General features: G+C 39.6%; 1 protein-coding gene across 3 annotated transcripts in view; it reads left to right on the forward strand.

The window, feature by feature from the left end:
• Nucleotides 1–26,977, forward strand: part of HEMGN (hemogen) — a 42,485-nt gene that overhangs the window by 5,847 nt on the left and 9,661 nt on the right. Inside the window, exon 3 of one of the 3 annotated variants that reach the window (XM_037004143.2) lies at nucleotides 3,720–3,854. The exons of 1 other annotated variant lie outside the window; for it this stretch is intronic. The gene's annotated coding sequence lies outside the window, so the exon portion shown is untranslated. Of the gene's footprint in view, nucleotides 1–3,719; nucleotides 3,855–20,206; nucleotides 20,769–26,977 lie in introns of those variants that run through there. One more of the 3 variants, XM_073227214.1, reaches the window with a different exon arrangement.

The raw sequence follows: 26,977 nt of genomic DNA on the forward strand, positions 1-26,977 counted from the left end.
CTTTTGGACAAATTGCGTAACCTCTCTGAGCCTCAGGCTGCTCATTTCAGGCCTGTTGTGAGGCTGAGAGGATTAGTCGTGATCATGTGGGTGAAGTCCCTACTTGGCAAATTGCCTGGCACTCTCCTCTGTGCCCTGGCCATAGGCACCTGCAAGCCTGAATTGCTCCCTTACCCTAAGCAAAGGCCCAGGGCTTGCTGGCCTCTGTAGGAGCTGTTGAAGTTCTGCTGTGGCCATCAGTCCTCCACATCTGTTCCACGCCCTTCATCTACTGTAGTTAACCTGTGCCTTTGACTGAGGGAAGGGCTCACCCCAAACCAGGGTAAGTTGACTTGGTTGACTTTTTTTTTATATTGTTAATGTACAATTACTTGAACGACATTATGGTTACTAGACTCCCTATATTATCAAGTCCCCACCATATACCCCATTACAGTCACTGTCCATCAGCATAGTAAAATGCTATATAATCACTACTTGTCTTCTCTGTATATACTGCCTTTCCTGTGTCCCCTCCCCCTACATTATGTGTGCTAATTGTAATGCCCCATTTTCCCCCTTATCCATCCCTTCCCACTCATCCTCCCCAGTCCCTTTCCCTTTGGTAACTGTTAGTCCATTTTTGGGTTCTGTGAGTCGCTGTTTTGTTCCTTCAGTTTTTTCTTTCTTCTTATACTACACAGATGAGTGAAATCATTTGATACTTGTCTTTCTCCATCTGGCTTATTTCACTGAGCATAATACCCTCTAGCTCCATCCATGTTGTTGCAAATGGTAGGATTTGTTTTCTTATGGCTGAATAATATTTCATTGTGTATATGTACCACATCATCTTTATCCATTCATCTCCTGATGGACACTTAGGTTGCTTCCATTTCTTGGCTATTGTAAATAATGCTGCGATAAACATAGGGGTGCATCTGTCTTTTTCAAACTGGGCTGCTGCATTCTTAGGGTAAATTCCTAGGAGTGGAATTTCTGGGTCAAATGGTACTTCTATTTTGAGTTTTTTGAGGAACCTCCATACTGCTTTCCACAATGGTTGAACTAGTTTACATTCCCACCAGCAGTGTAGGAGGGTTCTCCTTTCTCCACATCCTCGCCAACATTTGTTGTTGTCTGTCTTTTGGATGTTGGCTATCCTAACTGGTGTGAGATGATATCTCATTGTGGTTTTAATTTGCATTTCTCTGATGATTAGCAATGTGGAGCATCTTTTCATGTGCCTGTTGGCCATCTGAATTTCTTCTTTGGAGAAGTGTCTGTTCAGCTCCTCTGCCCAGACTTGGTTGACTTTTAAACGGGGTGGACTCATTTTCTGTTTCACAGTCTTTGGTCTCATGGGAACTGGGAATGTGCTTCTGGTCTAGTCTGGAAAATATCTTAGTGGCCCACAGTGTTAGGCATCTCTCTTCATAATCAGACAATGTGCCCACCAACTGGACACTCTCCTGCCTCACAGGGATTTCCTTGTCCACACAGAACTAAAACTGATCCAAGAGTCCTGCTTCTATTGACTGAATTCTCCCATATGTTCTCAAGCTTACTTTGCCAGCTCCTGCCTGCCAGGGGCCCCTCAGTGGGCATGAAAGGTAGACCTCACTTATTCTAGACTCTGACACTACTGAGGTTGTTCATGTGCTCCCTAATATGCTAGTCTCTTATTTTGGTAAAGGCCCAAAGTCCCAGATACCCTCACCTCTGCTTCTTCCCTGAGAAGCAGGGTAGCCAGGTCCCTGGTTTCTTTTTATGTTTATCTATGCACGTACCAAAAAATTTGGAAACTATACTTAACAAGAAAATAAAAATCCCAATTCAGGGCTAAGCACTGCTCACATTATGGAGTCTATTCCTCCAGTCTTTTCTCTACACACATATGACACTTCCTTAAGTCTCAGATTGCCAGAAGCATTATCTCATTAATAATAGCTTCTCAAAGAGTTAGGGAGGGGAAACCCACTTACTAAATATTCATATTGATTATAGAGACATCCTTATTTCAGAAATAGTAAGTAGTGAAAAAACATTCAAGTACCTAGGAACTGCTGTATATATTTTTTCATTTTTTTTCAAGTGTGATGAGACTGTTACCTGCTTTTTTTCAGTTAACAAATATATTATGAACATATTTCCACACCATTGAATATATATTCCTTAAGGACATTCTTACACAAAATGAAAATAGCTTTTCTTTTCCTGAATATAAAGATAATACATATGCATTTAGCAAATTCATGCAATGCAAAAAGAACAAAGAGGAAAATAAAAGCCAACGAAACCCCATTACCTAGCGGCAACCACTGTTAACATTTCTGTGAGTATTTTCTGGGCTATCTCTATAAATGTGAATGTATAAAATATGTAATATATAAATGGAATCTTACTATAAATGGTGCTTTGTAACATGCTTTTATTTTTCAATTAGCAGTATGTCACAGGGCTTGCTCCAAGTCAATAAATACAACTCTACTTCATCGTTTTTAACATTTGCATCATATCTCATTGTATGGATCTAGTGTAATTTATTCATCTGGTCTCCTACTGATATTTAGGTTACTTCCAGTTGTTCACCATTGTACATAACATATTCGTACAATTAGGTACTTGAAATAAGTACCTGGAAGTACAATTCTTGAATCAGAGTATATATGTTTCAAATTTGGATATGCATATCAAATTGCCTTGAGAGGCTATGCTTCTTTTATACCCATTAGCAGTGTATAAGACTTTTCCTCTCCCTTGCCTAAACTAGGCATTATCTTTTAAAAATCTTTGTCAGTCAGTTTTTAATGAATGAGAAGGTTGAAAACCTAAGATTGACAAGACAATTCAATGTCAAAATAGTAGTCTTTTAAACAAATGGTGCTGGGACTATATATATTCCACATGCACAAGAATGAAGTTGAACCTCTACCTCACACAATATACAAAAACTAACTCAAAAGGAACCATAGACCTAAATATAAGAGCTAAAACTGTAAGACTCAGAAGAGAACATAAGGCTAAATCTACATGACCTTGGATTAAGTAAAGCTTTCTTAGATAAGACACAGCACAACAAACAGAAGAAAAAAGAGATAAATTGGAATAAAAATTATAACCTTTTTGCTTCAAATGATACCATCAAGAAAGTGAAGTGACAATGCATGGAATGGGAGAAAATATTTGCAAATCATATATCTAATAAAAGATATTAAATACTTGTACCCAGAATATTTAAGGAGCTATTAGAACTCAACAACAGAAAGACAACCCAATTAAGCAAAGAATGTAAATAGACATTTCTCCAGAAAAGATATACAGGTGATCAGTAAACACATGAGAAGAAGCTCAACATCATTAGGCATTAGAGAAATGCAAATCAAAACCACAGGAGATACCACTTCACACTCACTAAGATGGCTGTAGTAAAAATAATGGACAACAAGTGTTGGTGAGGATAATCGAACCCTGTTCATGCTGGTGGGAATATAAAATGGTTCAGCTGCTTTGAAAAACAACTTGGCAGTTCCTCAAAGAGTTGAACATAGAGCCATCAATTTCACTCCTTAGTATATACCCAAAAGAATGAAAATATATGTCCATACAAAATTTGTAAATGAAAGTTTATAGTAGCATTATTCATAATAGCTGTAAGTCAGAAACAACCCAAGTGTCCCTAAAGTGATGAATGGATAAAATAAAATATAATATATCCACACAATGGGATTTTTTTTCAGCCATAAGAAGAAATGAAGTACTAATACATGATACAACATGGGTGAACTTTAAAAGTGTTATGCTGAATAACAGAAGCCAGACACATGAAGGCCACATACTATATGACTCTGTTTATGTGAAACATCCAGAAAAAGGTGAGTCTGTAGAATCATAAAGCAAATTAGTGGTTGCCAGAGGTTGCAGGAAGGGGAGAGTGAGAAGTGACTGCTAATAGGTATAGGGTTTTTTTTGGGGTTGATGAAAGTATTCTGGAATTATATAGTGATGATAATTTGGTTGCACAGCTTTGTAGAGCTACTAAAGCCCACTGAATTGTATACTTAAAAGAGAAATTAAACATAGAGCTACCATATATGTGGCATAGCAGTTCTACTCCTGGTATATTCCCAAAAGAATTGAAAATGTAAACCCACACAAAAATTTATACAGGAATGTTCATAGCAACGTTACTCATGATAGCCCCAAACTGGAAATCACTTAAATGTTCATAAACTGAAGAACGCTTAAACAAAATGTGGTGTATCTATGTAGAAGGGAGAATAATGGCTCTCCAAAAATGTCCACACCCCAATCTCTGGAATTTGAGAGTATGTTACTTGATATGGCATAACAGGCTGTGCTGATGTGATTAAAGATCTTCAGATGAGGTATCCTGGATTATCCATGTAGGCCGACATAAATCCAGGGAGAGAAAATCCCAGGGCAAAATACTGCTAAAAACCAAAATCAGTCGAAGGGAGATGTAAAGTTTAAAATCCGTTTATTGCTCACAAACTGCAGTTCAGGGCCATCTCTCTCCTCTGCTCCTGAAGAAGCAAGCAAGCAAGCCCCTCCCTTTAAACTGTCAGGTTCAGACACACTGTCAGTTGCCTAGGTAATTACCCACTGAGATGAACTTCTCTCCACCCCTGAAGATACGCAAATGCTTCCCTCCACCCTTGAGTGCCTGTTGATATGCAGATGTACTAAAACCAGGCAAGATATTCTGGAAATATTACAATTTTACCCACAGCCAAACTAATCACAAAGGCCTTTAAAAGTTGACAGAATATGCAGAAAAGAAAGGAAGAGGGAGGTTTGACTACAAAAGAGGTCAATGACGGTTTTGAACATGGAGAAAGGGAGCCGTAAGCCAAGAAATGTGTATGGCTTCTGGAAACTGGAAAAAGGAAGGAAACGGATTCTCCCTTGGAGCCTCCAAAAAGGAAGGCAGCTTTGTCAATATCCTGATTTTTGCCCAGAGACACCTGTTGCAGATTTCTAACCTAGTAACTCTAAGATAATAACTTTGGTTGTTTTAAGCTATTGAATTTGTGGTGATTTGTTACAGCAGCAAATAGGAAAAAAGTACATCATACAATGGAACATTATTGGGCCACAAAAAGAAATGAAGTACCAATATATACTATAACATGGTGTGAGAATGCTCTAAGTGAAAGGAACCAGACACAAAAGGCCATATAGTGTATGATTCCATTTATGTAGAAGTCTAAAATGGACAAATCCATAGAGATAGAAAGTAAGTTAGTGGTTGCCAGGGACTGAGAATAATCAGTGACCACTAATGAGTATGTGGTTTCCTTTTGGAGTAACAAATACTCTGGAGTTTGAGAGTAGTAATGGTAGTACAACTCTAAATTTACACTAAAAACTACTGAACTGTACACTTCAGAAGTGTATATGAATTACATCTCAGTAAAACCAAAATTTTTTTATCAGTTCAGTCAGTTGACAGTGATATCCCATTCTTATGTTAATTTGTACTTGGGTAATAACTAACAGAGCTGAGTATTATTTCAGATATTTATAATTTATTTTGTGTGTTGCCTATTCATATCCTTTTGGTATTCTAAAATTACTTATTAATAAGTACTCTGTATATATTGAGAATATTAACCCTTAGTCTGATACTCATTTTCAAACTATTTTTCCCCATTTGCTGTTTGCCTTTTAAATTTTGTTTATGGGATGTAGATACTCAAACACACTGGGGAGAATGAGGAAGAAAAATTTTTTATTTTTATTTAGGATAGAACTAATCTTTATGTCATGCTTAGAATGACTTTTCCCACCTCCCAGATTTTATTAATGTTCTTTAATATTTCCCTCTGATACTTCCGGTTTCATTTTTATATGAAATGTTTAACCTGTGTAGACTAATATTTTAATGTATAGTTTGAGGTAAAAGTCTAATTATTCTTTATTTTTAATGGTTAGCTAGTTGTCCCAATACCATTTAGTAACCATATTTCCCCAATGAACATGAAATGTGACTTTTATGGCATACTAAATTCTTACATATTTTTAGTCTATTTCTGGACCTCCTCTGTTAATTTATTTTTCTGTCTCTGTCCTTACGAGTACCCCTCTGGGAGACGTTAGAAAATGGAAAGCCAGTGTATAAATGGCAGAAGACTAGTTTACTCTCTGGAGAAATGGGTTCAGAGCAGTCTGAACTCAGGACACCAGGCCCAGATGAAGGTGCATCCACATTAACCATGCGAAGTGGAGAATATACCTTTCGGAATGCACGTGCCACCACTAGTCCTATGCTTCTCCCCCGTATGTCTCCCTCTCCATTTCTTGTCTCTCTTCCCCCCAAAAGAATGTACTATCAGTCTATGTGTAGAGTGATAAAAGGATTTCTGGTTAGTTGTGATAGATTTAACTCATTTGCTTATTCTACACCCTTCCAAATTCTTAAAGGGATTTAAAGATTAAACGGAAAATATCCCAGAAAGTAGAACAAAAAGATAAACATACTAAAGGGGAAATTAAAATTAAAGGATCAATCCAGGAAGTCCAATATCTGACTAATCAGAGTTCAGTAAGAGAGAAAAGATCAAATGGAGGGAATTAAGTGGAAATCTATATCCTTAACTGTGAGGTGCCCCTCCAATTCCCCCTCCCCCACTTAGTTCCAGAATGCTAATAGCTAATTTCTAAAGGCAGGAGGCAAGGATTCTTTTCTGGGGAAACTGACTGATTTATGAGAAACTATTTAAGATAACCAAATTTGTCTTATTTTAGATATATTTTTAATTTCCAAGGGTTATTTCTTGGTTCTTAATTGTTCCTTTTTCATAGCATTCTGTTTTTTTTCCACTGAATATCATCTCTTTTAGCTTTGAGGAGATAAAGTCTTATTCTGATATCTGAATTGCCTCCATATTCCCCAAAGTATCTTTTTACTAACTCAGATTACTGGTTCTTGTGTTTCCTGAATATCTTATCATCTTTGAATATCCATCCATATTTACGAGAGAGGCACTATAAAGATGACTAGGAACTCTTTGTGCACTGGTGGGTCTTAGAGACTAGGGGGCATCACTCCCTATGGTGATTAGGAAACAAGCTGGGATTTTGACTGAGAGCCCCCCAAATGTCAGTATTTTAAGTACCTATAGCTGTGAATGATGAAATTATCAAGCAATAATATAAAACAATTCCCTAGGTTTCCAGGTTGAAATGACCCACCAAGGCATATTATGATGATATCAGAAAACCAGAGATTCTCAGAGTGTCCTAAGAGGGGGAAAAAAAAGGCCTTAATGAAAGGGTGAAAAATCGAAATGGTATGAGACTTCTCAATAGAATACAGGAAAGTGAAAGTGGAGCAACTGATGCCTTCTGAGGGAAACCTGAGGAAAAGGGTCCTCTTAGAACTTCACATGTAGCCAAGCAATCATTCAATAGTAAGAGTAGAATAAAAAATATTTTCAGACATTTTAAGATCTCAAAATATTAACCCTCCATGCACCCATTTTCAGGAAGCTATTGGGGAATACACTCCCATAGGGATAGCTATAAAGCAGACCTTGAGCAAACCAATACTGAGCGAACATGGAGACAGAGGGCTCTAGGAGGGATATTGGAGAATAAAAATGAACATTACCTCCTGAGTATAACTACACTGAGCAGGGATTTTACAGCTCTGATAGAGAAATGAAAATAATTGAAGGCAATTCCTAACTCCAGGAAAAATAAAATATACATGAAATATACAGTATATTATCAGACTCATCTGTGAAAATTATGCAGTCACATAAATAACCAATAAGGAAAGGATGGGGGAATCAAAGCTCTGTGGGAGTGAGGGTGTAGGAGAGCTAAATTCCTATTTCTGGTAGTGGAAAGTCAACACTTAATGGTAACAGTTACTGTCTAAAATTAAAGAGTAATATACCTACATTATTTATATAAAAGGAAGCAAATGCCAGTGGCAACAGCTGAAAGAATTGGAATTGCTGTCTCTGGAGCATGGGGAGGGAAGCAGGAGAGGCAGGGTACAAGACCACTGTTTGACACCGAGCTCTGTAGTCGGATTTGTTGTTTAAAACTCTGCATGTATTACGCTGAAACAAATGAAGTTTAAAAAGCAAGCAAGTTGGCAAAGGAGGTTTCTGATGGTGGCTTTGGCTGCTGGGAAAAGGTGATCTGCCCACAGAAGAGAGATCTGTTCCCCAAGGGCTGATTGTTCCCAGAGTGACAGAGGCAGATGGTGTGGGAGGGACCAAGGGCCTTCCTACCTTTTCTCAGGCAGTCTGCTCATAGAATGAAAGTGGGTATGATACAAGCTCAAAATTGGATCAGATTTTCTTAATGCAGCTGCAACATGCACTTTAAAAGTAAGTAAAGATGTTGCCAAGTCTCTGACCCTTCATTTCATTTTTTCTGTCAGATTTTGCATGGTGTCGGGAGATTCCTAATTTCCCCATTTCTATAGATTTTTTTAGCAAGCAGCTGAGAGAGGGCAGGGGGCTACTAGAAAGCCAGTGTTTTCACCAGACATCCAGGTTTTTCTACAACAGCCTGAGCAGGTCTCTCTCCCACTCTTAAATTGAGCAATAACTACATACAGTAAAATGCATAGATGTTAAGCATAGTTGGTGTGTTTCAAAAAGTCATACATCTGTATAACCAACACCCCAGTCCAGAAAGAAACACGGTTATCACATTGTCCTGTATCCCTCCCAATGCCCCATCAGAGGTGACCCTTATTCTACATTACATCCCCATACATGTTCTTGAACTTAATATAAATGAAATCATATTACATGTACTCTCTTGTATCTGAGTTTTTTCACTCAATGTGATGTTTTTGAGATTTATCTGGGTTGTTAGGTGCATGGGTAGTTCATTTATTTTTATTAATGAGTAGTATTCCACCTTATGAATATACCACAATTCGTTTATCCATCTTCTGAACAAGTCTCTTCTTTCTGGTGACCAGCCTTGCCCCTGAGCTAGAGCAAATCTTCTTTGTGTGGCTCGTTTTACTAAACCACTATGGGTTGTTTTCACTGGATGTATTATATGCTCATTTAGGTTAAAGCTATTTCTGCATGCAAAGTCCTATTAAAAGCCTATGACCATAACCCACCTGTGAGGCAACTGAAGTCTGGATCAAGTTTTTTTGCTGTGAGAAGAGAAAGATGGACCAACAAGACAGATATTTCACAGGAAGACTTGACATGAGTTCATGACAGAGTAGATGTATGGGATGAAGGAGCAGGATGAAACAAATACTGTTTCAAGGTGGACATCTGCCTATTGAGTCCCTCTCTTTACAACTTGGGCCAGTCAGCCCCTGTGCAGGCTCTGTCCTTAGGGGATTTAAGGAGCCCTGTTTTGTGGCTTCACCTGCCTTTCAGGCCCCTAGTACCTTTCATCCTGCTCCTAGTAGCTGAGCTCTTACCACAAGGCTTTTTAAAGGCATCATGACCTTGTGGAAAGAACATTGTGGACTCAGTTAGTTTTCCATTCTTTTACTCACTGAGGGTCTCAGTATTGGTTTCCTCAAAAGTAAAATGAAGATGAATAAATATCCCTGCCCTACCAGATTGTTTTGAGAATTGACTCCAAATCTCTTGTAGTGGTTCATAAGAATTGCAGAAAAATCTCTCTAGGAGGGTGTAAGAGGAATGGGGAAAGGAGTAGGAGCAAAACTTCTAGTGCATACCTTTTTTAAAACTATGTGAACATACTACTTAAAAAAAACCCACCCTAAACGATATCAAACTAACCCTACAAATGGTTAGGCAATTTAGGCTGCTGAAAGGCAATGGGGACGAGAGACTGGCTACCTCCTATAGTGAGAATCTTGGAAGTCCATTAGCCCAGAAGTCCTGTCATTGGCTAACTAGACAATAGGGAATTATTTCAGCTTAATGACAAAAAAATGGGCTTTGGGTTGCACTGGAAAGAACTCTGCTGTAAGAGTAAAGAGATCTGGATCCTGGTCCTGGCTTTGCTGTGTAATTTCAATGGGTTTCTTCCTTCTCTCTTTCTCTCCTATTGAATGGAGGAGCAAGACTGCATGATTTTTGGGATGCTTCCAGCTCTGACATACTAGAATATAATGCTAATTCCTAAGCAGCAGAGTTATCATGATGTGATATCTGTAAAGGATTTGCTAGTGGCATTTTATAGCTAAGAAAAGACTAGGGAATAACATGATTTTATTTTCACTTTTTATTTTCTTTGATACTGAAATAAATACCAGAGGTCATGAGTCAAGTGGACTGTATATTCCCGGAAAAGGAAATTGAGTTGTGTTTCAGTAGTACCATTGGCTACAATCCCAATTCTGTTTGCTTTTGATATCAGAGTAAGGATCTATCAATAATATTTTAAGACTATATGCCACTTTCTATGGATGTCAGTGAATATGATCTCAAAGATCACATAGTTGAGATTCTAACAAGACTCAAACATGAACTTTGGTACCAAGGAACTTACCCCCTCCTGAGGTGCTTCATTCTATTTTTATATTGTTCAAATTTCCTTAGGTTGAGCTGCAATCTTGCCTTCACATAACTATCAGTCCTAGCTTTGCTCTCTGTGGCTATAAACTACACCTGTGTTCTCTCTGGCTAAGGTTGCAAACTGCTGAAACATGGGCCAGTATCAGACCATGTCTTGTTGGCTCTTACCGCATTTAAAAATATTTCAATTCATTTTTAAAATTGAACATCATGAGTTTTTACATAAAATATTTCTGGTTTCTCTTGAAAGATCAAAAGATCTATGTGGTTGCCTCCTCAATATGATTCTTCCCTTTTTTATTAACAATTCAAAGTTTTATTCCAGCCCCTGTCCTCCTTGGGTTAGCCTATAGTGTGTTAGGAGAGGTTGATTCCACCCCCAGTTCTAGGATGGGGCATGCAAATTAGTCTTAATCCATCAGCATAGTCCCAACTCCTGTCACCTTTACTGATTCAGAAACAAGCACTGTCTTAGGTTGGGTTCCTTGGAAACAATTCAAGATGAAGAGATGCATGCAGAAGGCTTATTGAGGAGTGTTCTCGGGGCACACACCTGTGGGGACTAAAGACAGGATGGGCGTGGGAGAAGCTAGCCAGGAAAATAGCTGCAGTGCAGTGACAACCAAGGCCTCAGCTGATCCCACCAGGACCTGGAGAAGGGGGTGGCCGTTCAGAGTTATCCCAAATTGAACTAATGGGGCCACATGAGCCAGTCACTGGCCTCAGGCTTCACCCTGGGGTCGGGGGGCATAGTACAAGGAAGTGGTTTTAAAGGGCCTAGCATGTGTGGGGGAATAAGGAAAAGGTCTCATGACATTTGTTAAGAATTGTAGCTATTGAAACACCTGGCAAAGAAGAGAATGTCTAGGATTAGAAAACCCTTAAGAAGCTTCAAAATTCTGAATGGGAAGAACCTCCCATGTAGTACAATATGCTACCTTTACTTTTCTTTTTTGTCTTTTTTATTGAAGTAAAATTCACATAAAGTTCACCATCTTAATCATTTTAAAGTACACAATTCAGTGGCACTTGGTACATTCACAGTGTTGTACAACCACCACCACTACCTAGTTTCAGAACATTTTCATCACCCCAAAAGGAAACCCTATGCCAATTAAGCAGTCACTTCTCCTCCTGGCCTCCCCTAGTCTCTGGCAGCTACTTCTCTGCCTTCTGTCTCTATAGATGTGCCTATTTTGGACATTTAAAAATAAATTGAGTCATATAATATGTAGTCTTTAACATTGTGAAAAGTCAAAATAAGACCTTAATATTGTTATGAAAATAATTTTGATCTTATATTCCCCCTGAAAGAGTATCAGGATCTGCAAGAGGTCTGCAGACCAGACTTTGAGAATAACTGGTCTAAGTCACCCAAGGTGTGGGGGGCCAGCTCCTCATTACAGCTTCTTTTCCAGCACATGGTGATTAGCATGTCTGCATGTTCAACCGGACACCTCCCCATCTCAGCTTCTCATCTCCGTGAAAACTCTGCCAGCCATTTCCTGCAAAGTTGAGATTAGTAATATAGCAATGGCTTCACATTTAAACTGCTCAAGGCAACCAAACAACCAAATGGGGACAAATTTTTATTAGTAATAAATCTGAACATGGTAAAAAACTATACCTCAAACTTATTTCCAATACAATTCTGATCATTTTCTACCATTATCATTATATTTTATAATCACAGTAACTACCTTTTCAGCCGTGATGAGAATTGTCATGTCCTTTTGAATATCAAGCAGGAGCCATGCCATAAATTGTTAGCCCCTTTCTTCTCTAATGATCACAGCTTATTTTGTTCTTCAAGTATTCTTCTCAGAGTAATTATCATGCTTATTATACAGCATATTCAAATGTTAATGTGCACACTGTACTGACGCTATTGTGAGAGCCATTTTGCTCAGGAGCTAAAATTATGTTGCCATTCTGCTCGGTGCTAGAGGTTCTGTGCCTGAAACCTGTTTCCCACATGTAAGAAGCCAAGGTTATTTAATTAGAATGCTGACCTAGAATAAGAAGTCTAACACTTAATATAGGACCCGTAAGCTAAACAGGGTCAGTAATCATCAAGAATAGGGCCTACATGTTTTGAATTAGCTATCCATCGCTGTGGAGACAATATTTGAGCAGACTGGCTTTGGGTCATGTTTAACATCATTCCTTCAGGGTCTCTAACAAACTGCTTCTGCAGATTAAAGCAGCAAATTCACATTTCTGACAATTGGAAACATTTTCCTCATACTGAGCTGAAATCTCAAATTTTCACTCATTTGTTTCTGCTGTGCCCTCTGGAGCCACTTAGAACATGCCTGCTCTCTGCTCTGTGACTTTCCCTCAGATACTGAGGACAGTGACCGTGATCCCAGGTCCTTATATAACAGGTTACGAGTTTACCAGGTTATCTGTTTACCACTGTGGTCATACAGTTTGTCAATGCCCTTTTAAAAAAAAAAAAGTGAGGCTCTCAGAACCTGAAACAGTGATCCAGGTGTGGTCTAATCAGTGTGAAATAAGCAGATCTCTTTTGGATAAGAACTCTCCTGTTGGATATGATTCTATCAATTCTTTCCAAGAGTATATTACCTTGTTATCTATCACTGATTCATAATCAGCCAAAACCACCAAGTCTTCTAGACCATATATTGGTGCTTAGGCAATTAGCCATTTAGACTCAAATACAGGATCTGAGATTTGTCATTATTACATTTCATCATGTTAATTTGGTCCAATCCTTTGGCCTCAAGATCCTTTTTTATATCCTGAGTCTACCCTTTCTGTCCACACGTGTAATCAATCTTTCAACATTGCTATGTTTATATAAATGAAGTTAAACACTCCTGACATAAAAGGCCTCAAATGGAGCCCTTCACTTACTACCAGAAACATCAAATCAAAATATGCGTTTAAACAGTTACAACACTTCCTCCCCACCCCGCAATACATACCTCCAGTCCAACTGTTCCATCCTCTAACTCCAATTATTAGAGAGGGAAAATATCAAAGAGTATCCCAGGTTATAACTGGCTGTTTAAAGCAACCTAGAAACGAAACTGAGGAAAAGAAGGAAGGGACTGAATAAGGCCTAGTGAAGGGCTCAACGTGGCAGGACAGGATTCCCTAAAGCTGCTTCATCTAGGCCTACACACTGGCACAGGTTGGGGAAGTATTAAGGCATGAATCAAATAGAAGATCCAGGGTTCTGCTGTGATGAGAAAGAGATGGTAAATCAGTAACCAGGAAATAGAACCAAAGATGGAAGATGGAAGGTAATCAGTTAGTACATCAAACTGGAGTGACAAAGCAGAGAACAGAAACAGGTGAGCATTAGAAGAAGAGTGAAGCAAAAAATGAGCATGTGAAACAGAATCTGGGCATGCTAAGTGAACTCCAGAGCTGTGCTGTCCAATATGGTAGTCACTAGCTACAGGTGGCTATTTAAATTTAAATGAATAAAAATTGAATTAGAAACTCAGTTCCTCAGGCACATAGCCAGATTTCAAGTGTTCAGTTGCCACATGGGCCTAGTGGCTACCATATTGAATAGTACAGAGCATTTCCATCACTGCAGAAAGTTCTATTTTTCCTCTGCTTTCCTTCAAGACCCAGCTCAAATATCAGTTCCTCTGGGAATTCCCCCACCACCATCCAGGCTTGGTCTGTAATTATAGGTGAGAGGCAGTAGAGCATTATGAGTTTACACAGTGTTAGTGATAATGCATGGAGCCACACGGACTTAGTATGATCCTAGCACAGCATTTCTCAATCCTAAATCAAAATGTGGCCCTTTTCTATCTGGGGATGAAATCCTCCTTAAAGCAGTTAGCTTTGGGACTAAGACGTTTGTCAGAAATGATGAAGGAAGGGAACACTGGCCCAGCCGGCCAGATCTGCTGAATCCACCTCTGTAGCTGTAAAAATAATTTGTAAAAAAAGCCTTTGACCCTCACTCACCTCTCCCCCCTTGTAAACACCTGTTGATATGGAAATGGACTAAGGAGAGAACAGCTTCTCTCACCCCTTGTAAACCTATTGGTAATGGTACCCCCATCCTGTTTGATGCTTTTCCAAGAAAGAAAGAAGGCCTCCTTGTAGTCTTCTTTGATTGCCGGTTCTATGAACAGAAAATACTGTTTGCAGCAAAATGAATACTGTGCATGTAGTTTTAATAGTATTTGTTTCAGATTTAAGTTATAATTACATATTTTTACCTGTTTCTTTAAGTGAATAAAATAGAGGTATTCGACACTAAAAAAAAAAAAAAGCCTTTGACAGAAAAAAAAGAAAGAAAGCCTTTGAGCTCCTGTTCACAAGCATTACATGGGCCATCTTGGCCAGGCAGTCAAGAGCTAGAAGTCAACATCTGATTTACTTGATGCAGGATATCTTGTAACAATCTTACCTGCTGGCCCTCACTGAATTTTCAGTCTGCCTTCTTTCTCTTTTAATTTCCTGTGCAAGAAGCTCTTACAATTTCTCATAATAAGAGCTATCAATTCTACCTTCTAAATCTCTCTAGAATCTGTGCTCTGAGTTAATTTATCTTCTCTCTCTCTTCTCACCCATCTCCCACACTGCCACTTAAATGCTCTAAGAACCCAACCTGACCGTGACACTCTCCTCCCTTGAAACCCTTCAGTGGCTCCACATGACACCATAAAGGCCTGCTTGGCGAGCCCCAGCTGCCTTTCTGGTTTGGATCTTTCCACTCTCTGATGTGCTGCACACGCTTCAGCCTCCCTGCGACCCAGAACCAAGAAGTCTGCTCACATCCCTGTGCCAGTGCACTTGCAGCTCCCTCTGTCTGATGTATCTCCCGCCCCCATTTCCCCTGGGGAGTTTCTCCACCCCTGTTAAGCTTTCATTTAAATCTCGTCCCCTCTAAGGAGCCTGCCTTGAGCCCTCTGACAGACTTGAATGGTCCATCGGCTGTGCCCAAACACGCAGGCTTTGGTCATAACACATCCTGTGTGTGACGCGCGTGAGTCTGTTTCTCCCACTAAACTGTGAGGTCCCAAGGGCAGGCGGCACCTCTGACTCATCTCTCATCCCCAGTGGGAGCACAGGACCTGACTCAACAAACACTTATTAAATGCCTGTGAGAATGAACAACAGTCTGTGCCATTGTGAGGCTCTGCTGGGGCCAAAAACGAAAACTGTGAGCATCTTCTGTGTAGTTTTCTGCTGCCATCCATGCTCCTGAGGCCACGCTGACAGAGGCCTATGGACAAGTGGCCCTGGTAGTTGAGGATGTGGGGAAAAGCAAAAGGCCTGCAGCTGTTCCCACTGAAAAAGCCTCACTGTATGCTGGCCGTTCTCGCAGCAGAGACCACGACCCACACAGACCCATTCCTTGTTTTTTTGTGAAAGAACACAGGACCCCTTGGAGAATGTTCTTGTAGGGGTCCATTGGTGGATAACTCTATGAAGAGAATTATGGGCAAGGGGAGAAATCTCTTAGTAGGATGGAGAGGGATGAAACATTGCTACTCTGACACAGCATGGGGGTGTTGCTGGCAAGGGAATGTAGGAGCTAATAGTAACATTTTTTTTATCTTTTAAAAAGTACCCCATACTTTATGGTTACCAAGACATTTCCACTCCTATCATCTTATTTAGCCTGTTATCCGCCCTGACGGGAAGGCAAGACAGAGCTGGGGTTGTTTTTATAGATAAGGAAACTAATATTCAGAAGAGAGGTGAAGTGACTTGCCCAAAGTCATGTTTTGAGCAAAGACACATAAAAATGAAGTACTTCCCCTGGGTCATGAAATAACAAGCAGAACTAAAACAATCTCTGCTGGGTTTTCTTTTAACAAAATGTTTAAAATCAAAAACATTTTCTAGTAAATTGAGTCTAGAGGGCTATTAGGCATTTCTTGGGAAATTTGACTAGATGACATTAAAGAGTTTTTCCAGCTATGAAATTCTGTGAAATTTAGTGCCCACTGTATCCCAGGTTACTGTAAAAGACAATTATCAGCTTGCAAGTAATTTTGAAAATAAAGCCCAGCACCCCTGTCTGATTTAATGGAAGGTCTCAAGCAAATTACTTACTTACTCCATCACCTTGTCATCAATCTATTTTTCCACTCCTTCTACTCCCTACAACGTGGCACCTCCATTACTTGATCAATTGTTCACCTCCTTTGTTGGAGATAACTGGGATTTAGAGCTAAAGACAATGTCTATATAAGACTAGAAAGCAGAACTGTTATCATGTATTACTGAGATCTTAATTTAATTCCCATTAAAGAGGAATTAAGTTGACTGGATTGGTGAAAGTTCACTCTGTTTGTTCCTCCTCAGAGAGATGGCTAAATCCATTCAGGTGCCGTATCTGATAGTGGAATATGGAAATGGAGTTTTCTCCATAGGTCAGGGTAGGTGTGTGATTTTCTAGAAAGGAAAGTCTGTTTTGGTTGGATAGACCAAGTTACTTAAGTTCCATCTGACAAGATTCCCCCAGCCTCCTTGCATGAGAACAAAGTATTGTATAAACTGAATTGAGTAAAAACAGAAGCTAATAACACCTCTGTGGAAACAGATACCCTATCTATCTTGTGATCCAAGAGTCCAAGCTCTATCCGCTGCACCACGCATTCTTCAGGGTGATAGTTGCCCCTATTAGTTAATGTTTCATGAGAAGTGAATAGCAGTGTCCAATTTCAGTGATAAAGGCTATATCAATAATAGCATGTAACACCCTATTTTTGTTTTCATCAAGAAGTCCAATGCTCTCCAGATAGAGGAATTATGGGTAATTCTGGGCGTCACTGGAAGTCTTTGAGGATGTCTATTCTGTCTGGATTTGTTTTAATTTCTCTCTTGATTATCAAAAACATTCTGACACTTAAATGTAACAATAAGATGTACTTCTTGCTTAAGGCAGAGGGCTGAGGAGGGTTCCCTCCAAAGTGCTGGGCCAGGCCTGCCACCTTCTTTTCTTCCAGTGGAGCATCAGACTGTGCTATGTGACTCCCACACAGGTGTCTATCATGGCTGAGCAAGGCTGGCTTCCTTAAAAAGAGATGAGAGTATTAACAATAAAGGGTGACAATACAGAACATAAGAACAAAGGAAGTCTTCATATTCACATTGAACTTGCCCAGGATATATGCTGATAAAGTCAGATCTGAGCATATCCTGCGCTCCATCTGTTAAAGATGCGCACAGCCGCGTAGGAGAATACAAGGCAAGAAAGACCTGGCAATACATTTTCTGCTTGCTAAATACTCCTTCTCTTCCCTCCCCAACCTGGCTAAAAATACAAAGTGTCACGAAAAAAAACCCCAAATACAAAAAAGCCTACCATTTGTTGAGCAGATTGTGACAGAATATCAATTAGCTAAGTGTTTAGTATGCAAACATCCCCAGTGCTAACTCACCCAGAGGAGGACTTAGTGGGAGGGGGAACAGAGAGTGTCAGAATTAGGGAGCAAGGCAGGCTGCTTCCAAAGTAAAGTGCTAGAGCCAGAGCTCACGACTTTGCTGACAGGTGAGAATGGTGCAATTGCCCTTTATGTTCATCTAGTGGCAAGCAGTTCTAGCTCGAGTCACATCTCCCTCAGCTGGTTCAGGGACAACTGTTTACTGAACATATACCTTGTGCCAGGCCCTCCGCAGGCCTGTGGGCTGCACCATTTGGAAGGCTGCAATTCATCAGCAGTAGTCCTTTTCAGGCAGGAACTGATCTGGGTTATACTAACTCTAAACTCTTAAGTCCAGAGGATAGAATCTGCTGGAAGCAGGGAGTTGAAGCTTCCAAACAAATTGAACTAAAGTGTCATGTTAGGTTCTAGTACATATTCTATGCCAGAGTAGCTAAAACTCCAAGGGGTGAAGAAACAGAAAATAATAGAGAGGCTAGTATTCAGCTAGAGATGTCATTGAGAGTAGCTGACATGCAAAACACTGGGTCAGTGACAGGCCATGAAGTGAGTTGGGTCTTTGGCTGTGTTCCTTCTGAACACAGGCACTGAAAAGGGCAATTTGGTTTGAGGACAGATTTGGACATGATTTGGAAGTTCTGTGAAATAACAAAAATTCACTGATTAATTACATAGGCCAGTGTTTCCCAAGATGCAGCATGCATTCCACTTGGGGAAGTGCAGATAATTTTAGATGAATTTAATAGTTCATTAGTGTATTTAATGTGCCTTAGATGAAATATGATTTGTTATACCACAAACCTGTGATGTCACAGATGATGTTGGTTTTCCACATACAATGCTAATATAACATTTCCATTTTAAATACTTAAGTAAAAAGTTTATTTGAAGAAAACTATTACAGGTACAGAAGATGTTACTGCAAGAAGATAGCAAAAGTTATGAATATAGAATGTAAACAATTGGAAAGTTTGGGAAATGCTTCATTAAGCCAGGGGATGAAGTAGATTGACTTACAGACAGAAGAGTTTGGAGTGTCAGACAGGTGAAGGGAAAACAGTAGAACTCTCAAAAGATCTCTATTCCAGTTCCAAAGGCCACTAAGCCTACCACCAAGCCTCTCTCTGGGTCTCCATTTCCTTAATATAAAATAACTCTAATGCCTTGCTTAGCTTTATTATTCAGTGGTTCTATTTTGCTTATTATTATTGAGATTATGAACAATCACAACAGTACAGTAAGGTCTGTTATGTGACAAAAGTTGGGTGTTTTGCCATGTTCCTTCTGAAAGATGCTTTCCATAAGTCATCATTCTTAATTTTCATCATGATCATGAAAGTAGGTGTTATAATGCCCATCCTCTGTAGGAGGGAATTGAGGCTGGAAGATTTTAAGTAACTTGCCCAAGGGTACCCAGAACCTGATTTGAATGAACTTTAATCTGACTCCAGAGCCTATGTTTGCTCCTCTTAGCCTTGCTGGACTGCACTAGTTAATTCCTAGTCACCCTTTAAAACTAAGCCCTAGATCATCTTTTCCAGAAATATTTATTTGACCCCATCTCTGCTCTTGATTAGATGTCCTTCCTTTGTGTTCCCTTAATGTCCTATGTACACTGGTTTTTATATTTGCCTTTGTATCCCCAGCACCTTGCATAGTTTTGGGCACAGAGTAGTCAACAAATTTCAGAAAGAGGGAGAACATGAAGGAGAGGGGGAAAAGGAGGAAAGGAGAAGAGAGGGAGTTGGAAAAGGAAATACATTGCTACTTTATTTTATTAGGCATGAAAGAAGTAAAATTGAGAGGTAGGAGAGCAAGGTGGTTAAGAAAAAGGTCTTCCAGGTCCAAACCACCATTTCCTAGGTGCATGACTTAGGGCACAGGGTCAATGCCTGTGCTTCAGTTTTTTCATCTATAAAACTGGGTTATCAATAGTACCTACCTTACAGGATGTTGTATAGACTAAATGAATTATTACATATATAAAGCCTTTAGAACAGTGCCTGGGATGTGGTAAGCAGGTTTCCAGTACATATTAGACATTATTATTATTTCTGTGAAATTAATAAAGGGGAAAAAACTTAATACTATTATAAAGTGAAAAAATACATACATTACTATATACATATAGAGCCTCTTCATTTTCGCAGTTTTACTGTTGACCAATGCAGGTTCATTCCAAGGCAGTTCTGAACAAAGAGAATTATAGCCATAGAATGCACAATATATTTATCTTTCCACTTCTATGGTAGCAGAATTAAAAATGTCACTTGTATCCTCAGAACATTTGGAAATATTGATACTAAAATTATCACACTCTTTATATTCTAAATTCAGATTTACTTGATATCTGTCACTCTCAGTTAGACTTTGAGTTCCTTGAGGGAAAGGACTCCTGTTTGATTCATGTTTTATTCTCCTTTGCAAGGAGGATGATGTAAGTAAATGTTCAATAAATGTTTGTTGAATAAACAGTGTAGAAAATATGTGTACCTGTGAATAAAATAAAAAATATTATGTGTTATTTACCATACAAGAAGTTCAAATCAAGTGTGATTATAGCTCAGAAAGGGGAGATCACTTCTATATTAAATGAAAAAAAGTAGCAGAACAGAATAGTTGAATTTGTGAACTTCAGCATCAGAACATTGGTTCTGAGCCCTAACTTTGACACTTATATGACCTTGGGACATAACCTCCTTAAACAATGTTTTCCTTATCAGTGAAATGGGATAATATTAGTAGGAAGAACGAAATGAAATAACATATGTAAAATGTCAGGGAGCATGTTTGTAGAGTGGCTGACATCATCATAATCATCAAAGGCTTTTGTGATGGAGGCACCCACTGGATGGGCAGACAGGCAAGAGCACTCAGCAACCAGGAGGTATGAACCAAGGTGCTGTGGGTGTTTGAAAGAGTCAAGGTCAAATAGGGAGGGCAAGTGGCCCTATTTAATTGGAACATTGGGTATTTTCAGGAAAGTAATGGAAGAGACAATTAGGAATTTGGCTTTAAATGCCAGTCTGGGAGAGTTAGTCATTATTCTGCCAGTAATACTGGAATTTTACAGGATTCTAAATAGTGTAGTGGTAAGTTCAGAACCAGCTACATGGGGATGTGCTGGCTGTTTGTACAGGATGGTCTGGGCAAGATGAGGGGAGATGGAAGCAGATAAACCACTTGGGAAGCTCTTCCAGTACTTCTGGTGAGAAGCTGAGTTCCCTCTCTGGGAAGGTGGTATGGGAAAGAAAAAGAGGGAATGAGCATATGGGACACTGGGAAGAATGAACTCGTAGGACTGTGTCCAACTGGATGTGAGAAGCAAAGTGCAGAGGCAAATCAAAGACAATTCTGAAAGTTTAGAACTGGGTGACCAGGAGCAGCATGGTGCTACTATTCTAGCAGAAATAAAGCACAGAGACTGGCTTTAGGGGAAAGATGTATTTGCTTTTTGCTGTGCTATGTTTGAGATACAGTGGATATTCAGGTAACAAATGATATCCAAGAGACACTTGAAAATGTGATCTTTAGAACTCAGATATTTATTTAAAAGCTATGTTCCAGAGGTAAAAGCTAAAGGTATACAATTGGATCAACTGCCTGAAAGTGGAGTATGAAGAGAGAAGAATCAGGGAGTCATCCTTGGGAAATACTTACCACAGCTAGAGGAGGGAAAGAGAAGCCTGTGGAAGAGGATGAGGGGGAAGTAGAGGTGAACACACTACCAGAGAAGCCGGGAACAAAGCAGGTTTCAAGGAGGGTAGAAGTGCTCAAATGAATCATACACCACAGAGAGAGAACTGAGAAGGGACCACTGGGCTCAGCCACTAGGAAATCACTGGTGACTTCTGAGAACAATATGTAAAAGAAAAACTAGATTTCCAAAGTGAAGGAATGAAGAAGTGGTGTGGGGAAGAAAAGGTAAACTGAGAGTACATTATTAGTTCTGGAAGCTCAGGAATACAAGGCTAGGATATGGTGGTAGCTCCAGATATGAGCAGGATTGTTCTTCCCCAGATAAAGGGCCCCTACAGTTTATCCAGAGATGCTTATTGGTCTATGCTATAAGGCACAGAAAGCAATTTTGGTGGAGGAGGCTAGAGGAGGGACTTTGTAACAAACTAGATTGAATATCAGGTTACAGCCATTCTAAATTCTAGACCGTATTATCTGTATGTGTACAGCAGTGTCTGTTTTAGCAGAGACAGAACTCATTTATCATGCATCCACAGACCATGAGAGAGGGAAACCAGAAATTCTCCTTCCCCAGTTACGAAAATAAAGTTTGATCCACTCTTTGAAAAGAACTATAAAGCTTAAAAAAGCATTTTAGCAAGGAAGGGAACGCTAAGAAAAATAGACATACAATGTCTTCCTTTTCTTGACTTCTCCACCCAAATGCACTCTGGGAAAATGCCCAGGTGCATCATTAGAATGCTCTAATAATACTATTAACACCACCCAAGTTTATGGCATATCTATCTGCAAAGTGCTTTTCATTTTGTAAAAAGCTCTCCTGATCTCTTCTGTCCTCACAGAATCCCTGTGAAGGATTAATCTTTCTCCATTTCACAAGGGAAGAAACTGAGGATCAGAGAGAATTCAGCAATTCTTTCCCAAATTACAGAGCCAGTAAACGGTAGAGGCTCGTGCCCTTTTCTCTTTTAGGACACGTTTCAAGTATCATTCTCAAGGTCCTCACAGCGTAAACACTCCTAGTGGGTATGACAAACCAAAGTGTAGTATTCTGACCTCCCTGGTTTGGGGGCTCTGTAATTATAGCAATATAGCCTAAAACTGCATTAGCTTTGGGGTACTTTTATCAGATTATGTTTTGGCCAAATGGTATCCAGTACTTCCTCTTCACCCTGGGGCAGAAGTTCTTTGTAATAGGTTTCCTTCCCTTCCCCATCTGCCCTGTTCAATCGGGCCACATAAATGCAGGAACAAGGCCTCAATACTTAAACTTGCTCCAGGTAGGTCAGGAGGCAGGAAAGCAATTCTCTTCCTCATATCTAGTTTGGTCTAGTAGGATACGTGGAAGGCCTGATTTGGAGGCTGAAGGCCCACATTCTAGGCTCAAACTATCAATCTAGCTCTGTGATCTTAGTTAAATCACCCACTACTCAGCACCATTGTCTTGATCTGAAAAACGATGACAAGAATAGTTATTTTATAAGCCTGCCACAAGAATCTAGTGAAACATTTGTGAAAGTAGGGCCCTGTGCTGGGTTTAATTTTCTGATGTAGCCAACTTGAAATTCTTAATTTTTGAAGGTAGAGCTCTGTATTTTCATTTTGCACTGGACCCTGCAAGTTATGTAGCTGGTCCCACCTGTGTGCCCTTGGCCATGTACAACCTCTTTAGGTTCCACAGTCGATAGTTAATTCAATTGAATTGTTAGGGAATAGACAATTCTCAACCCTTCTTCTATTAGCAAAATTTGACACAGTTGATCACTCCCTCCTTTTTGGAACATTTTTTCCACTTGGCTTCCAGGACACTATACTTTTCTGGTTTCCCTCTGCCTCACTGGCTGCTCCTTTTCTGTTTTCCCTCTAATCTACTAGCATCTCCAAAACTAAACTCCTAGTCATCTCCTGCAAGCCTGCTCCTCCCAGTCTTCCTCATCTATTAATGGTAACTCCATCCTTCCAGCTGCCGCAATCAAGCATTTATCCTACTCTTTTGACTCTTTTTTAAAATCTCTCATTCCATATCTACTTGGCAAGCTATTCCAGAATCTAACCACTTCTTCACTATTACATCACAGTCAAAGTCTTAATCATCTCTCACATGGAATATTGCAAGATCCTTCTAACTGGTCTCCACGCTTCCACCTCCTCCCCTGTTGCCAATGATCTGTTCTCCACACAGCAGTGAGAAAATTCCTTTGAAAATATGTCACATCATATCACTCCTCTATTCAAAACCATCCTGTGACGATTCACCTCAACCGGAGTAGAATACCCTACAAGGGACAACAAGCTACCTCTCTGAACCCACTTCCTACTATTCCCTCACGTCAGGCCATTTGCCAATGCCACTCTGCTTGAAATCTCACCCTGCGTCCCAGCCCCAGTATCGGCCTGGCTGGCCACTCACCTCATCCAGTTCTGCTAAGTAGTCACCCTATCCAGTCAAACCTTCCCTGACCACCCTATTTAAAATAGCATCCTCTACCAACTTCTTCCCTCCTTCCCCATCCTATCATCCCCGCTCAGTTTTCCCCAGAGCTCTCATTACCATCTGATGCATTACATATTTTATTTGCTTATTGTTTATCTCTCCCCAATTAGACTGTAGGCTCTGTTACGGCAAGGACTTTTGTCTTTTAATTGCTGTGTGTCTGGCACATAGGACAGAGCTGGTGAAGGACAGTAGAAAGAGTTCTGGAACAGATGATGATATTGGTATTATTAAGTCACAGACTCATCAGCCCCTCTGAGTGTATGAAGTACTTCATAGGCTGCATACCCACAAAGCCAGCTCTGCATACAGGAGTTGAGGGCATTTATGGGGACTGCTGTGGGCCGAGCCTCCTGCTACATTATACGGTGGAGATAGAAACGTGAACCAGGAGTAGTAACTACCCTCTCTAAGCATTTGTAGCTTGTAGGGTGGTTTCATGTGTATATGCAAATAACTCTAGAACAAAGCAGCATTTGTTAAAAGTATCCAACTTTTAATGCCTAACATCTCACCTTTAGGTAATGACTCCAGAGTTTTTTACAGAGAGAAGGGACAGTGAACTATGGCTTGTAGACTTACTGTGTGACTACTTCTGTCCCATATGAGCTCTTGCTCTGGCCTGCCTTATCACACCAGGGACACCTTGCCTAACTTCCAATCTGCTTTGCTCCAAGACTCCTCTGGCCCCCTCCACCCAATATTGCCCCTGATTACTGTTAACTTGAGACCCCACCCTCTCATAGTCCCTCCACATTCTGCTCCTAGATACAGAGTACATGAGCTAAGGGTGGAATTAACATAGGAAGGTTGCAACAGGGCATTAAGAATCTAAATATTATTTCATACATTTCAATAAATATTATTTCAAATATTTCTTATAAAGATGAGTATATCTCTCTTAATGAGCCTACAGTTCACAGAACTCAGGACCTACCTCTGTCCATCTTTGTAGCCTGACTGTCTCAAGTACAGAGTGGGTATTCAGTAAGGTTTGCTAAATTGTGGAACTGAGTGTTACAAGTTCTGAGTAAGGATAATTCTATTTAAGAAGTACTCCGTCTTCTGTAAGGTGCCCCAGAGGTAGTCTGTAAGGTTGTTTTATTGAGTTATCTTAAACAACCTCACCAGCAAGAAATAAAACATCTCAAAGGGACAAATATTAAAATGCCTGTTTAAATGATAAAACAGTACTTTTTAATAATTTTTCAAAGTTTAATTTGTATTGATTTTGTGAAACACTATATCTGAAAATCCAATACTTATCAAGAGATAAATTATAAATTATGCCTTCCATTCCTACAGGACTCCCTTGAATAGGGACTTTCTGAGGTTATCTGAATTTTTAGATAGAAATTTTCTTACAAGAACGACTGAGAAACTTAAGGCTAGAGCATGAGGATCTAATTAAAAACCACATTAAGTTTTGGTGGTGGGTACTTGACTGTTTGTGATGTAATTCTCAGTACTTTTCAGCATGTTTTAAAAGACTTGCTTCTCTCATATGTTTGTACTACACATACATTTTCATACCCAGATAAGATCAGGCATAAAAATATTTATGCTGCCAGCAATAAGTAAGAAAATTTGGGGCAGGTAAATCCTCTTCTTGGCTTTCAGTTTCTCTATACATTGAAATAGAGGGAAGGGACTAGATGGTTTTGGGAGCCTTTCTACTTCTAATGCCTTAAGAAAGGCTAGGAAAGTAGGGGGTACCTGTTCACATTTTAAAGCTTTTCTCTTTTTTAATTGAAGTATCATTGATATACAATCTTATATTGGTTTCAAGTATACTACACAGTGGTTCAACAGTGACCCATATTATCAAATCCTCACTCCCACTAGTGCTGTTACTATCTGTCAACATAGGAAGATGTTACAGAATCACTGACTATATTCTAAAGGTTTTCTCTTTATAAAAGATTCCTTTCATATTTTCTCTAAGTTTCTTTAGTGCACTTAAAACTAAGGCTTGGTTTACCAAAATCTGGTTGCTGTTTTTTTTTTATTCTTAATAAAAGCATCCAAGACTTATTAAGCAAGTTCCATTTATCAGGCACATATAAACTGTCTTCCGTGGATCACTTGGTTTAATCATTCCAGTAACCCCATGAGGTAGATGTCCATGCTGTCCCCATATTGGAGATGAGTAAATTGGCCCCTGGGGTTTCTAACTTGCCTAAGGTCACTGAATTAGAGAATGTAGCAACACTGGAATTCAAACTCTTCACTTCAGTCTGTGACTCCAGAACACAGTTAACCCTGCGTATCTCAGACTGGTATTAGGAAATGTTCAGTGTTCCTTCCTTAGCTGAACAACCATGGTCCTCTGAGTCTCCTTGCCTTCACAAATGAGGCCACTGACTGGAAATGGGGTGATTCCTTTGGTTTCACCTTAATTTCTGTGGCATGAGGTGGTCACATTTTTATTAAGGAATGGTTTTTGACCTTCCCTAGATATGTAACAGTGGATTTCATTAGTTACCTTGAGATACTTGTGAATGATGCAGTAGGCAGAAAAGGGTTTGAAGTTTTTTGAATTCCTCGTGTGTGTTTGTTCTTTGTGTCTATTTAAATCTAACAGCATATACAGCAAGATTTTACATTATTTTGTAACAAATTAGGGTGAAAAATGCCCCCTGCAGGAAAACAATACAAGATTAATTTCACATCTTCAGAACTTTTACATTCATTTTGTTTCACTTTCACAAGAACTGTTGTGAGGTGGGCAAGTCAGGAATTATTTATCCACTTTGCAAATGAGGAAAGAGTCACAGAAAGGGAAGGTTACTTGTTTTAGGACATGGAGCAGGTTAGATCCTAGACCTAATGTTTTCTACACTCAGCCACCTCCGAACGTAAAAAGGAACAGCAGACTCAGGCACCTTTGGATGGATAGGACC

The sequence above is a fragment of the Manis javanica genome, chromosome 2 (assembly GCF_040802235.1).
Source record: "Manis javanica isolate MJ-LG chromosome 2, MJ_LKY, whole genome shotgun sequence".
NCBI lineage: Eukaryota > Metazoa > Chordata > Mammalia > Pholidota > Manidae > Manis > Manis javanica.